Source organism: Pseudophryne corroboree, unplaced genomic scaffold (genome assembly GCF_028390025.1).
Source record: "Pseudophryne corroboree isolate aPseCor3 unplaced genomic scaffold, aPseCor3.hap2 scaffold_712, whole genome shotgun sequence".
NCBI lineage: Eukaryota > Metazoa > Chordata > Amphibia > Anura > Myobatrachidae > Pseudophryne > Pseudophryne corroboree.
Window position 1 is genome coordinate 1 of NW_026970295.1, and position 15,200 is coordinate 15,200.

Consider the following 15,200-nt stretch of genomic DNA (forward strand, 5'->3'; position numbering starts at 1 on the left):
CAGTCACCTGCTCACCCCTGCAGCGCCGAGCATGATAAGGATGGTTATAGATACATAAGATAGATAACTGTAAATAGATAATATTAGAGTTAGGACAAGATCATTAGCATACTCGACGTTGCAACTTTGTCTTTTCTAAGTATCAATGTCTGCCAGGAACATATTATCACGCTTCTCTCTTTTTCCAGTTGAGCATTCTCCATGACACAACACGTGAGGGGAACATCAAGCAAGCTACATCCCTGCCGTTTGCCAAGCCACCTTGACTCCAAACTTCTCACAGCAACGATCAAAGGGGAACTACAGCAGAAGAAGACCCAGGACAGGTAATTAATGATTATTAATTACTGATAATATTTCTTTGGTATACATCGATGCTTTAAAAATAGGGTAGGGGCACAGACAGATAGCAGATAGGCCATACTGGGGGGCAAGGAGGTGGTTAGGGGTACGTAGTGCTGTGCGTAAGGTATTAGTAGTGGCACCCCAGTCTGCCACAGCACCAGTCACCTGCTCACCCCTGCAGCGCCGAGCATGATAAGGATGGTTATAGATACATAAGATAGATAAGGTAACTGTAAATAGATAATATTAGAGTTAAGACAACATCATTAGCATGCTCGACGTTGCACCTTTGTCTTTTCTAAGTATCAATGTCTGCCAGGAACATATTATCACGCTTCTCTCTTTTTCCAGGTGGGCATTCTCCATGACACAACACTTGAGGGGAACATCAAGCAAGCTACATCCCTGCCTTTTGCCAAGCCACCTTGACTCCAAACTTCTCACAGCAACGATCAAAGGGGAACTACAGCAGAAGAAGACCCAGGACAGGTAATTAATGATTATTAATTACTGATAATATTTCTTTGGTATACATCGATGCTTTAAAAATAGATCAATAGGGAAGGGGCACAGACAGATAGCAGATAGGCCATACTGGGGGGGCAAGGAGGGGGTACATAGTGCTGTGCGTAAGGTATTAGTAGTGGCACCCCAGTCCGCCACAGCACCAGTCACCTGCTCAACCCTGCAGCGCAGAGCATGATAAGGATGGTTACAGATAGATAAGATAACTGTGAATAGATAATATTAGAGTTAAGACAAGATCTTTAGCATGCTCGACGTTGCACCTTTGTCTTTTCTAAGTATCAATGTCTGCCAGGAACATATTATCACGCTTCTCTCTTTTTCCAGGTGGGCATTCTCCATGACACAACACGTGAGGGGAACATCAAGCAAGCTACATCCCTGCCTTTTGCCAAGCCACCTTGACTCCAAACTTCTCACAGCAACGATCAAAGGGGAACTACAGCAGAAGAAGACCCAGGACAGGTAATTAATGATTATTAATTACTGATAATATTTCTTTGGTATACATCGATGCTTTAAAAATAGATCAATAGGGAGGGGGCACAGACAGATAGCAGATAGGCCATACTGGGGGGGCAAGGAGGGGGTACATAGTGCTGTGCGTAAGGTATTAGTAGTGGCACCCCAGTCCGCCACAGCACCAGTCACCTGCTCAACCCTGCAGCGCCGAGCATGATAAGGATGGTTACAGATAGATAAGATAACTGTGAATAGATAATATTAGAGTTAAGACAAGATCTTTAGCATGCTCGACGTTGCACCTTTGTCTTTTCTAAGTATCAATGTCTGCCAGGAACATATTATCACGCTTCTCTCTTTTTCCAGGTGGGCATTCTCCATGACACAACACGTGAGGGGAACATCAAGCAAGCAACATCCCTGCCTTTTGCCAAGCCACCTTGACTCCAAACTTCTCACAGCAACGATCAAAGGGGAACTACAGCAGAAGAAGACCCAGGACAGGTAATTAATGATTATTAATTACTGATAATATTTCTTTGGTATACATCGATGCTTTAAAAATAGATCAATAGGGAGGAGGCACAGACAGATAGCAGATAGGCCATACTGGGGGGGCAAGGAGGGGGTACATAGTGCTGTGTGTAAGGTATTAGTTGTGGCACCCCAGTCCGCCACAGCACCAGTCACCTGCTCAACCCTGCAGCGCCGAGCATGATAAGGATGGTTACAGATAGATAAGATAACTGTGAATAGATAATATTAGAGTTTAGACAAGATCTTTAGCATGCTCGACGTTGCACCTTTGTCTTTTCTAAGTATCAATGTCTGCCAGGAACATATTATCACGCTTCTCTCTTTTTCCAGGTGGGCATTCTCCATGACACAACACGTGAGGGGAACATCAAGCAAGATACATCCCTGCCTTTTGCCAAGCCATCTTGACTCCAAACTTCTCACGGCAACGATCAAAGGGGAACTACAGCAGAAGAAGACCCAGGACAGGTAATTAATGATTATTAATTACTGATAATATTTCTTTGGTATACATCGATACTTTAAAAATAGGGCAATAGGGAAGGGGCACAGACAGATTGCAGATAGGCCATACTGGGGGGGGCAAGGAGGGGGTACATAGTGCTGTGCGTAAGGTATTAGTAGTGGCACCCCAGTGCGCCACAGCACCAGTCACCTGCTCAACCCTGCAGCGCCGAGCATGATAAGGATGGTTACAGATAGATAAGATAGATAAGATAACTGTAAATAGATAATATTAGAGTTAAGACAAGATCTTTAGCATGCTCGACGTTGCACCTTTGTCTTTTCTAAGTATCAATGTCTGCCAGGAACATATTATCACACTTCTCTCTTTTTCCAGGTGGGCATTCTCCATGACACAATACGTGAGGGGAACATCAAGCAAGCTACATCCCTGCCTTTTGCCAAGCCACCTTGACTCCAAACTTTTCACCGCAACGATCAAAGGGGAACTACAGCAGAAGAAGACCCAGGACAGGTAATTAATGATTATTAATTACTGATAATATTTCTTTGGTATACATTGATGCTTTAAAAATAGTCCAATAGGGAAGGGGCACAGACAGATGGCAGATAGGCCATACTGGGGGGGGGGGGGGGCAAGGAGGGGGTACGTAGTGCTGTGCGTAAGGTATTAGTAGTGGCACCCCAGTGCGCCACAGCACCAGTCACCTGCTCAACCCTGCAGCGCCGAGCATGATAAGGATGGTTACAGATAGATAAGATAGATAAGATAACTGTAAATAGATAATATTAGAGTTAAGACAAGATCTTTAGCATGCTCGACGTTGCAACTTTGTCTTTTCTAAGTATCAATGTCTGCCAGGAACATATTATCACGCCTCTCTCTTTTTCCAGTTGAGCATTCTCCATGACACAACACGTGAGGGGAACATCAAGCAAGCTACATCCCTGCCTTTTGCCAAGCCACCTTGACTCCAAACTTCTCACAGCAACGATCAAAGGGGAACTACAGCAGAACAAGACCCAGGACAGGTAATTAATGATTATTAATTACTGATAATATTTCTTTGGTATATATCGATGCTTTAAAAATAGGGTAGGGGCACAGACAGATAGCAGATAGGCCATACTGGGGGGCAAGGAGGTGGTTAGGGGTACGTAGTGCTGTGCGTAAGGTATTAGTAGTGGCACCCCAGTCCGCCACAGCACCAGTCACCTGCTCACCCCTGCAGCGCCGAGCATGATAAGGATGGTTATAGATACATAAGATAGATAAGGTAACTGTAAATAGATAATATTAGAGTTAAGACAACATCAATAGCATGCTCGACGTTGCACCTTTGTCTTTTCTAAGTATCAATGTCTGCCAGGAACATATTATCACGCTTCTCTCTTTTTCCAGGTGGGCATTCTCCATGACACAACACTTGAGGGGAACATCAAGCAAGCTACATCCCTGCCTTTTGCCAAGCCACCTTGACTCCAAACTTCTCACAGCAACGATCAAAGGGGAACTACAGCAGAAGAAGACCCAGGACAGGTAATTAATGATTATTAATTACTGATAATATTTCTTTGGTATACATCGATGCTTTAAAAATAGATCAATAGGGAAGGGGCACAGACAGATAGCAGATAGGCCATACTGGGGGGGCAAGGAGGGGGTACATAGTGCTGTGCGTAAGGTATTAGTAGTGGCACCCCAGTCCGCCACAGCACCAGTCACCTGCTCAACCCTGCAGCGCCGAGCATGATAAGGATGGTTACAGATAGATAAGATAACTGTGAATAGATAATATTAGAGTTAAGACAAGATCTTTAGCATGCTCGACGTTGCACCTTTGTCTTTTCTAAGTATCAATGTCTGCCAGGAACATATTATCACGCTTCTCTCTTTTTCCAGGTGGGCATTCTCCATGACACAACACGTGAGGGGAACATCAAGCAAGCTACATCCCTGCCTTTTGCCAAGCCACCTTGACTCCAAACTTCTCACAGCAACGATCAAAGGGGAACTACAGCAGAAGAAGGCCCAGGACAGGTAATTAATGATTATTAATTACTGATAATATTTCTTTGGTATACATCGATACTTTAAAAATAGATCAATAGGGAGGGGGCACAGACAGATAGCAGATAGGCCATACTGGGGGGGCAAGGAGGGGGTACATAGTGCTGTGCGTAAGGTATTAGTAGTGGCACCCCAGTCCGCCACAGCACCAGTCACCTGCTCAACCCTGCAGCGCCGAGCATGATAAGGATGGTTACAGATAGATAAGATAACTGTGAATAGATAATATTAGAGTTAAGACAAGATCTTTAGCATGCTCGACGTTGCACCTTTGTCTTTTCTAAGTATCAATGTCTGCCAGGAACATATTATCACGCTTCTCTCTTTTTCCAGGTGGGCATTCTCCATGACACAACACTTGAGGGGAACATCAAGCAAGCTACATCCCTGCCTTTTGCCAAGCCACCTTGACTCCAAACTTCTCACAGCAACGATCAAAGGGGAACTACAGCAGAAGAAGACCCAGGACAGGTAATTAATGATTATTAATTACTGATAATTTCTCTATCGTCCTAGTGGATGCTGGGGTTCCTGAAAGGACCATGGGGAATAGCGGCTCCGCAGGAGACAGGGCACAAAAAGTAAAGCTTTAGGATCAGGTGGTGTGCACTGGCTCCTCCCCCTATGACCCTCCTCCAAGCCAGTTAGATTTTGTGCCCGGCCGAGAAGGGTGCAATCTAGGTGGCTCTCCTAAAGAGCTGCTTAGGAAAGTTTAGCTTAGGTTTTTTATTTTACAGTGAGTCCTGCTGGCAACAGGATCACTGCAACGAGGGACTTAGGGGAGAAGAAGTGAACTCACCTGCGTGCAGGATGGATTGGCTTCTTGGCTACTGGACATCAGCTCCAGAGGGACGATCACAGGTACAGCCTGGATGGTCACCGGAGCCTTGCCGCCGGCCCCCTTGCAGATGCTGAAGTAAGAAGAGGTCCAGAATCGGCGGCAGAAGACTCCTCAGTCTTCTAAAGGTAGCGCACAGCACTGCAGCTGTGCGCCATTTTCCTCTCAGCACACTTCACACGGCAGTCACTGAGGGTGCAGGGCGCTGGGAGGGGGGCGCCCTGGGAGGCAAATGAATACCTATTTTGGCTAAAAATACCTCACATATAGCCTCCGGAGGCTATATGGAGATATTTAACCCCTGCCAGAATCCGTTAAGAGCGGGAGACGAGGCCGCCGAAAAAGGGGCGGGGCCTATCTCCTCAGCACACAGCGCCATTTTCCCTCACAGAAAGGCTGGAGGGAAGGCTCCCAGGCTCTCCCCTGCACTGCACTACAGAAACAGGGTTAAAACAGAGAGGGGGGGCACAAATTTGGCGATATGCTTATATATATATTAAGATGCTATAAGGGAAAACACTTATATAAGGTTGTCCCTATATAATTATAGCGTTTTTGGTGTGTGCTGGCAAACTCTCCCTCTGTCTCTCCAAAGGGCTAGTGGGTCCTGTCCTCTATCAGAGCATTCCCTGTGTGTGTGCTGTGTGTCGGTACGTGTGTGTCGACAGGTAGGAGGACGATGTTGGTGAGGAGGCGGAGCAATTGCCTGTAATGGTGATGTCACTCTCTAGGGAGTCGACACCGGAATGGATGGCTTATTTAGGAAATTACGTGATAATGTCAACACGCTGCAAGGTCGGTTGACGACATGAGACGGCCGACAAACAATTAGTACGGTCCAGACGTCTCAAAAACACCGTCAAGGGTTTTAAAACGCCCGTTTACTTTAGTCGGTCGAGACACAGACAGGGACACTGAATCCAGTGTCGACGGTGAATAAACAAACGTATTCCTTATTAGGGCCACACGTTAAAGGCAATGAAGGAGGTGTTACGTATTTCTGATACTACAAGTACCACAAAAGAGGGTATTATGTGGGATGTGAAAAAACTACCATAGTTTTTCCTGAATCAGATAAATTAAATAAAGTGTGTGATGATGCGTGGGTTCCCCCCGATAGAAAATTATGGGCGGTATACCCTTTCCCGCCAGAAGTTAGGGCGCGTTGGGAAACACCCCTTAAGGTGGATAAGGCGCTCACACGCTTATCAAAACAAGTGGCGGTACCGTCTATAGATAGGGCCGTCCTCAAGGACCAGCTGACAAGGCTGGAAAATATAATAAAAAGTATATACACACATACTGGTGTTATACTGCGGCCAGCGATCGCCTCAGCCTGGATGTGCAGAGCTAGGGTGGCTTGGTCGGATTCCCTGACTAAAAATATTGATACCCTTGACAGGGACAGTATTTTATTGACTATAGAGCATTTCTATATATGCGAGATGCACAGAGGGATATTTGCACTCTGGCATCATGAATAAACGCGATGTCCATAACTGCCAGAAGATGTTATGGACACGACAGTGGTCAGGTGATGCAGATTCCAAACGGCACAGTATGGCCGTATAAAGGAAGAGGACTTGTTTGGGGTCGGTCCATCGGACCTGGTGGTCACGGCAACTGCTGGAAAATCCACCGTTTTTTACCCTAAGTCACATCTCTGCAGAAAAAGACACCGTCTTTTCAGCCTCAGTCCTCTCGTCCCTATAAGATCATATCTGCCCAGGGATTGAGGAAAGGGAAGAAGACTGCAACAGGCAGCCTATTCCCAGGAACAGAAGCGTTCCACCGCGTCTGACAAGTTCTCAGCATGGCGCTGAGACCGTACAGGACCCCTGGATCCTACAAGTAGTATCCCGGGGGTACAGATGGGAATGTCGAGACGTTTCCCCTTCGCAGGCTCCTGAAGTCTGCTTTACCAAGTCTCCCTCCGACAAGGAGGTAGTATGGGAAAAAATTCACAAGCTGTGTTCCCAGCAGGTGACAATTAAATTACCCCTCCTACTACAGAAAAGGGGTATTATTCCACACTATATTGTGGTACTGAAGCCAGAAGGCTAGGTGAGACTTATTCTAAAAATTTTTTTTTGAACACTTACAAAGGTTCAAATTAAGATGAAGTCACTCAGAGCAGTGATAACGAACCAGGAAGAAGGGGACTATATAGTGTCCCGGGACATCAGGGATGCTTACCTCTATGTCCCAAATTTGCCCTTCTCACTAAGGGTACCTCAGGTTCGTGGTGCAGAACTGTCACTATCAGTTTCAGACGCTGCCGTTTGGATTGTCCACGGCACCCCGGGGTCTTTACCAAGGTAATGGCCGAATTGATGATTCTTCTTCGAAGAAAAGGCGTCTTAATTATCCCTTACTTGGACGATCTCCTGATAGGGGCATAGTCCAGGGAACAGTTGGAGGTCGGAGTAGCACTATCTCGGATACTGCTACAATCAGCACGGGTGGATTCTAAATATTCCAAAATCGCAGCTGATCCCGACGACACGTCTGCTGTGCCTAGGGATGATTCTGGACACAGTCCAGAAAAAGGTGTTTCTCCCGGAAGAGAAAGCCAGGGAGTTATCCGAGCAAGTCAGGAACCTCCTAAAAACAGTGCATCATTGCACAAGGGTCCTGGTAAAAATGGTGGCTTCCTACGAAGCAATTCCATTCGGCAGATTTCACGTAAGAACTTTTCAGTGGGATCTGCTGGACAAATGGTCCGGATCGCATCTTCAGATGCATCAGCGGATAACCCAATATCCAAGGACAAGGGTGTCTCTCCTGTGGTGGTTATAGAGTGCTCATCTTCTAGAGGGCCGCAGATTCGGCATTCAGGATTGGATGCTGGTAACCACGGAGCCCAGCCTGAGAGGCTGGGGAGCAGTCACACAAGGGAAAAATTTCCAGGGAGTGTGATCAAGTATGGAGACTTTTCTCCACATAAATATACTGGAGCTAAGGGTAAATTTATAATGCTCTAAGCTTAGCAAGACCTCTGCTTCAAGGTCAGCCGGTATTGATCCAGTGGGAAAAACATCACGGCAGTCGCCCACGTAAACAGACAGGGCGACACAAGAAGCAGGAGGGCAATGGCAGAAACTGCAAGGACTTTTCGCTGGGCGGAAAATCATGTGATAACACTGTCAGCAGTTTTTCATCCCGGGAATGGAAACTGGGAAGCAGACTTCCTCAGCACGACCTCCACCCGGGAGAGTGGAAACTTCATTGAGAAGTTTTTTCCACATGATTGTAAACCGTTGGGAAATACCAAAGGTGGACATGATGGCGTCCCGTCTGAACAAAAAACGGGACAGGTATTGCGCCAGGTCAAGGGACCCTCAGGCAATAGATGTGGACGTTCTGGTAACACCGTGGGTGTACCAGTCGGTGTATGTGTTCCCTCCTCTGCTTCTCATACCTAAGGTGCTGAGAATTATAAGACGTAGAGGAGTAAGAACTATACTCATGGCTCCGGATTGGCCAAGAAGGACTTGGTACCCGGAACTTCAAGAGATGCTTACAGAGGTATTATGGCCTCTGCCGCTAAGAAGGGACTTGCTTCAGCAAGTACCATGTCTGTTCCAAGACTTACCGCAGCTGCGTTTGTCGGCATGGCGATGGAAAGCCGGATCCTAAGGGAAAAAAGGCATTCCGGAAGAGGTCATTCCTACCCTGGTCAAAGCCAGAAAGGAGGTGACCGCACAACATTATCACCACGTGTGGCGAAAATATGTTGCGTGGTGTGAGGCCAGGAAGGCCCCACAAAGAAATTTCAACTCGGTCGTTTCCTGCATTTCCTGCAAACAGGAGTGTCTATGGGCCTCAAATTGGGGTCCATTAAGGTTCAAATTCGGCCCTGTAAATTTTCTTCCAGAAAGAATTGGCTTCAGTTCCTGAAGTCCAGAAGTTTGTCAAGGGAGTATTGCATATACAAACCCCTTTTTTGTGCCTCCAGTGGCACTGTGGGATCTCAACGTAGTTCTGGGATTTCTCAAATCACATTGGTTTAAAACCAGTCAAATATGTGGATTTGCAGCATCTCACATAAAAAGTGACCATGCTCTTGGCCCTGGCCTGGACCAGGCGAGTGTCAAATTGGTGTTTTTTTCTCAAAAAAGCCCATATCTGTTTGTCCATTCGGACAGGGCAGAGCTGCGGACTCGTCCCCAGTTCTCTCCCTAAGGTGGTGTCAGTGTTTCACCTGAACCAGCTTATTGTGGTGCCTTGCACCTACTAGGGACTTGGAGGACTCCAAGTTGCTAGAAGTTGTCAGGGCCCTGAAAATATGTTCCAGGACAGCTGGAGTCAGAAAATCTGACTCGCTGTTTATACTGTATGCACCCAACAAGTTGGGTGCGCCTGCTTCTAAGCAGTCGATTGCTCGTTGGATTTGTAACACAATTCAACTTGCACATTCTGAGGCAGGCCTGCCACAGTCTAAATCGGTTAAGGCCCATTCCACAAGGAAGGTGGGCTCATCTTGGGCGGCTGCCCGAGAGGTCTCGGCATTACAACTCTGCCGAGCAGATACGTGGTCAGGGGAGAACACGTTTGTAAAATTCTACAAATTTGATATCCTGGCAAAAGAGGACCTGGAGTTCTCTCATTCGGTGCTGCAGAGTCATCCGCACTCTCCCGCCCGTTTGGGAGCTTTGGTATAATCCCCATGGTCCTTTCAGGAACCCCAGCATCCACTAGGACGATAGAGAAAATAAGAATTTACTTACCGATAATTCTATTTCTCGGAGTCCGTAGTGGATGCTGGGCGCCCATCCCAAGTGCGGATTATCTGCAATACTTGTACATAGTTACAAAAATCGGGTTATTATTGTTGTGAGCCATCTTTTCAGAGGCTCCGCTGTTATCATACTGTTAACTGGGTTTAGATCACAAGTTGTACGGTGTGATTGGTGTGGCTGGTATGAGTCTTACCCGGGATTCAAAATTCCTCCCTTATTGTGTACGCTCGTCCGGGCACAGTACCTAACTGGCTTGGAGGAGGGTCATAGGGGGAGGAGCCAGTGCACACCACCTGATCCTAAAGCTTTACTTTTTGTGCCCTGTCTCCTGCGGAGCCGCTATTCCCCATGGTCCTTTCAGGAACCCCAGCATCCACTACGGACTCCGAGAAATAGAATTATCGGTAAGTAAATTCTTATTATTTCTTTGGTATACATCGATGCTTTAAAAATAGATCAATAGGGAAGGGGCACAGACAGATAGCAGATAGGCCATACTGGGGGGGCAAGGAGGGGGTACATAGTGCTGTGCGTAAGGTATTAGTAGTGGCACCCCAGTCCGCCACAGCACCAGTCACCTGCTCAACCCTGCAGCGCCGAGCATGATAAGGATGGTTACAGATAGATAAGATAACTGTGAATAGATAATATTAGAGTTAAGACAAGATCTTTAGCATGCTCGACGTTGCACCTTTGTCTTTTCTAAGTATCAATGTCTGCCAGGAACATATTATCACGCTTCTCTCTTTTTCCAGGTGGGCATTCTCCATGACACAACACGTGAGGGGAACATCAAGCAAGCTACATCCCTGCCTTTTGCCAAGCCACCTTGACTCCAAACTTCTCACAGCAACGATCAAAGGGGAACTACAGCAGAAGAAGACCCAGGACAGGTAATTAATGATTATTAATTACTGATAATATTTCTTTGGTATACATCGATACTTTAAAATAGATCAATAGGGAGGGGGCACAGACAGATAGCAGATAGGCCATACTGGGGGGGCAAGGAGGGGGTACATAGTGCTGTGCGTAAGGTATTAGTAGTGGCACCCAAGTCCGCCACAGCACCAGTCACCTGCTCAACCCTGCAGCGCCGAGCATGATAAGGATGGTTACAGATAGATAACTGTGAATAGATAATATTAGAGTTAAGACAAGATCTTTAGCATGCTCGACGTTGCACCTTTGTCTTTTCTAAGTATCAATGTCTGCCAGGAACATATTATTACGCTTCTCTCTTTTTCCAGGTGGGCATTCTCCATGACACAACACTTGAGGGGAACATCAAGCAAGCTACATCCCTGCCTTTTGCCAAGCCACCTTGACTCCAAACTTCTCACAGCAACGATCAAAGGGGAACTACAGCAGAAGAAGACCCAGGACAGGTAATTAATGATTATTAATTACTGATAATATTTCTTTGGTATACATCGATGCTTTAAAAATAGATCAATAGGGAAGGGGCACAGACAGATAGCAGATAGGCCATACTGGGGGGGCAAGGAGGGGGTACATAGTGCTGTGCGTAAGGTATTAGTAGTGGCACCCCAGTCCGCCACAGCACCAGTCACCTGCTCAACCCTGCAGCGCCGAGCATGATAAGGATGGTTACAGATAGATAAGATAACTGTGAATAGATAATATTAGAGTTAAGACAAGATCTTTAGCATGCTCGACGTTGCACCTTTGTCTTTTCTAAGTATCAATGTCTGCCAGGAACATATTATCACGCTTCTCTCTTTTTCCAGGTGGGCATTCTCCATGACACAACACGTGAGGGGAACATCAAGCAAGCTACATCCCTGCCTTTTGCCAAGCCACCTTGACTCCAAACTTCTCACAGCAACGATCAAAGGGGAACTACAGCAGAAGAAGACCCAGGACAGGTAAATAATGATTATTAATTACTGATAATATTTCTTTGGTATACATCGATGCTTTAAAAATAGATCAATAGGGAGGGGGCACAGACAGATAGCAGATAGGCCATACTGGGGGGGCAAGGAGGGGGTACATAGTGCTGTGCGTAAGGTATTAGTAGTGGCACCCCAGTCCGCCACAGCACCAGTCACCTGCTCAACCCTGCAGCGCCGAGCATGATAAGGATGGTTACAGATAGATAAGATAACTGTGAATAGATAATATTAGAGTTAAGACAAGATCTTTAGCATGCTCGACGTTGCACCTTTGTCTTTTCTAAGTATCAATGTCTGCCAGGAACATATTATCACGCTTCTCTCTTTTTCCAGGTGGGCATTCTCCATGACACAACACGTGAGGGGAACATCAAGCAAGCAACATCCCTGCCTTTTGCCAAGCCACCTTGACTCCAAACTTCTCACAGCAACAATCAAAGGGGAACTACAGCAGAAGAAGACCCAGGACAGGTAATTAATGATTATTAATTACTGATAATATTTCTTTGGTATACATCGATGCTTTAAAAATAGATCAATAGGGAGGAGGCACAGACAGATAGCAGATAGGCCATACTGGGGGGGCAAGGAGGGGGTACATAGTGCTGTGCGTAAGGTATTAGTTGTGGCACCCCAGTCCGCCACAGCACCAGTCACCTGCTCAACCCTGCAGCGCCGAGCATGATAAGGATGGTTACAGATAGATAAGATAACTGTGAATAGATAATATTAGAGTTAAGACAAGATCTTTAGCATGCTCGACGTTGCACCTTTGTCTTTTCTAAGTATCAATGTCTGCCAGGAACATATTATCACGCTTCTCTCTTTTTCCAGGTGGGCATTCTCCATGACACAACACGTGAGGGGAACATCAAGCAAGCAACATCCCTGCCTTTTGCCAAGCCACCTTGACTCCAAACTTCTCACAGCAACAATCAAAGGGGAACTACAGCAGAAGAAGACCCAGGACAGGTAATTAATGATTATTAATTACTGATAATATTTCTTTGGTATACATCGATGCTTTAAAAATAGATCAATAGGGAGGAGGCACAGACAGATAGCAGATAGGCCATACTGGGGGGGCAAGGAGGGGGTACATAGTGCTGTGCGTAAGGTATTAGTTGTGGCACCCCAGTCCGCCACAGCACCAGTCACCTGCTCAACCCTGCAGCGCCGAGCATGATAAGGATGGTTACAGATAGATAAGATAACTGTGAATAGATAATATTAGAGTTAAGACAAGATCTTTAGCATGCTCGACGTTGCACCTTTGTCTTTTCTAAGTATCAATGTCTGCCAGGAACATATTATCACGCTTCTCTCTTTTTCCAGGTGGGCATTCTCCATGACACAACACGTGAGGGGAACATCATGCAAGATACATCCCTGCCTTTTGCCAAGCCATCTTGACTCCAAACTTCTCACGGCAACGATCAAAGGGGAACTACAGCAGAAGAAGACCCAGGACAGGTAATTAATGATTATTAATTACTGATAATATTTCTTTGGTATACATCGATGCTTTAAAAATAGGGCAATAGGGAAGGGGCACAGACAGATTGCAGATAGGCCATACTGGGGGGGGCAAGGAGGGGGTACATAGTGCTGTGCGTAAAGTATTAGTAGTGGCACCCCAGTGCGCCACAGCACCAGTCACCTGCTCACCCCTGCAGCGCCGAGCATGATAAGGATGGTTATAGATACATAAGATAGATAACTGTAAATAGATAATATTAGAGTTAGGACAAGATCATTAGCATACTCGACGTTGCAACTTTGTCTTTTCTAAGTATCAATGTCTGCCAGGAACATATTATCACGCTTCTCTCTTTTTCCAGTTGAGCATTCTCCATGACACAACACGTGAGGGGAACATCAAGCAAGCTACATCCCTGCCGTTTGCCAAGCCACCTTGACTCCAAACTTCTCACAGCAACGATCAAAGGGGAACTACAGCAGAAGAAGACCCAGGACAGGTAATTAATGATTATTAATTACTGATAATATTTCTTTGGTATACATCGATGCTTTAAAAATAGGGTAGGGGCACAGACAGATAGCAGATAGGCCATACTGGGGGGCAAGGAGGTGGTTAGGGGTACGTAGTGCTGTGCGTAAGGTATTAGTAGTGGCACCCCAGTCTGCCACAGCACCAGTCACCTGCTCACCCCTGCAGCGCCGAGCATGATAAGGATGGTTATAGATACATAAGATAGATAAGGTAACTGTAAATAGATAATATTAGAGTTAAGACAACATCATTAGCATGCTCGACGTTGCACCTTTGTCTTTTCTAAGTATCAATGTCTGCCAGGAACATATTATCACGCTTCTCTCTTTTTCCAGGTGGGCATTCTCCATGACACAACACTTGAGGGGAACATCAAGCAAGCTACATCCCTGCCTTTTGCCAAGCCACCTTGACTCCAAACTTCTCACAGCAACGATCAAAGGGGAACTACAGCAGAAGAAGACCCAGGACAGGTAATTAATGATTATTAATTACTGATAATATTTCTTTGGTATACATCGATGCTTTAAAAATAGATCAATAGGGAAGGGGCACAGACAGATAGCAGATAGGCCATACTGGGGGGGCAAGGAGGGGGTACATAGTGCTGTGCGTAAGGTATTAGTAGTGGCACCCCAGTCCGCCACAGCACCAGTCACCTGCTCAACCCTGCAGCGCCGAGCATGATAAGGATGGTTACAGATAGATAAGATAACTGTGAATAGATAATATTAGAGTTAAGACAAGATCTTTAGCATGCTCGACGTTGCACCTTTGTCTTTTCTAAGTATCAATGTCTGCCAGGAACATATTATCACGCTTCTCTCTTTTTCCAGGTGGGCATTCTCCATGACACAACACGTGAGGGGAACATCAAGCAAGCTACATCCCTGCCTTTTGCCAAGCCACCTTGACTCCAAACTTCTCACAGCAACGATCAAAGGGGAACTACAGCAGAAGAAGACCCAGGACAGGTAATTAATGATTATTAATTACTGATAATATTTCTTTGGTATACATCGATGCTTTAAAAATAGATCAATAGGGAGGGGGCACAGACAGATAGCAGATAGGCCATACTGGGGGGGCAAGGAGGGGGTACATAGTGCTGTGCGTAAGGTATTAGTAGTGGCACCCCAGTCCGCCACAGCACCAGTCACCTGCTCAACCCTGCAGCGCCGAGCATGATAAGGATGGTTACAGATAGATAAGATAACTGTGAATAGATAATATTAGAGTTAAGACAAGATCTTTAGCATGCTCGACGTTGCACCTTTGTCTT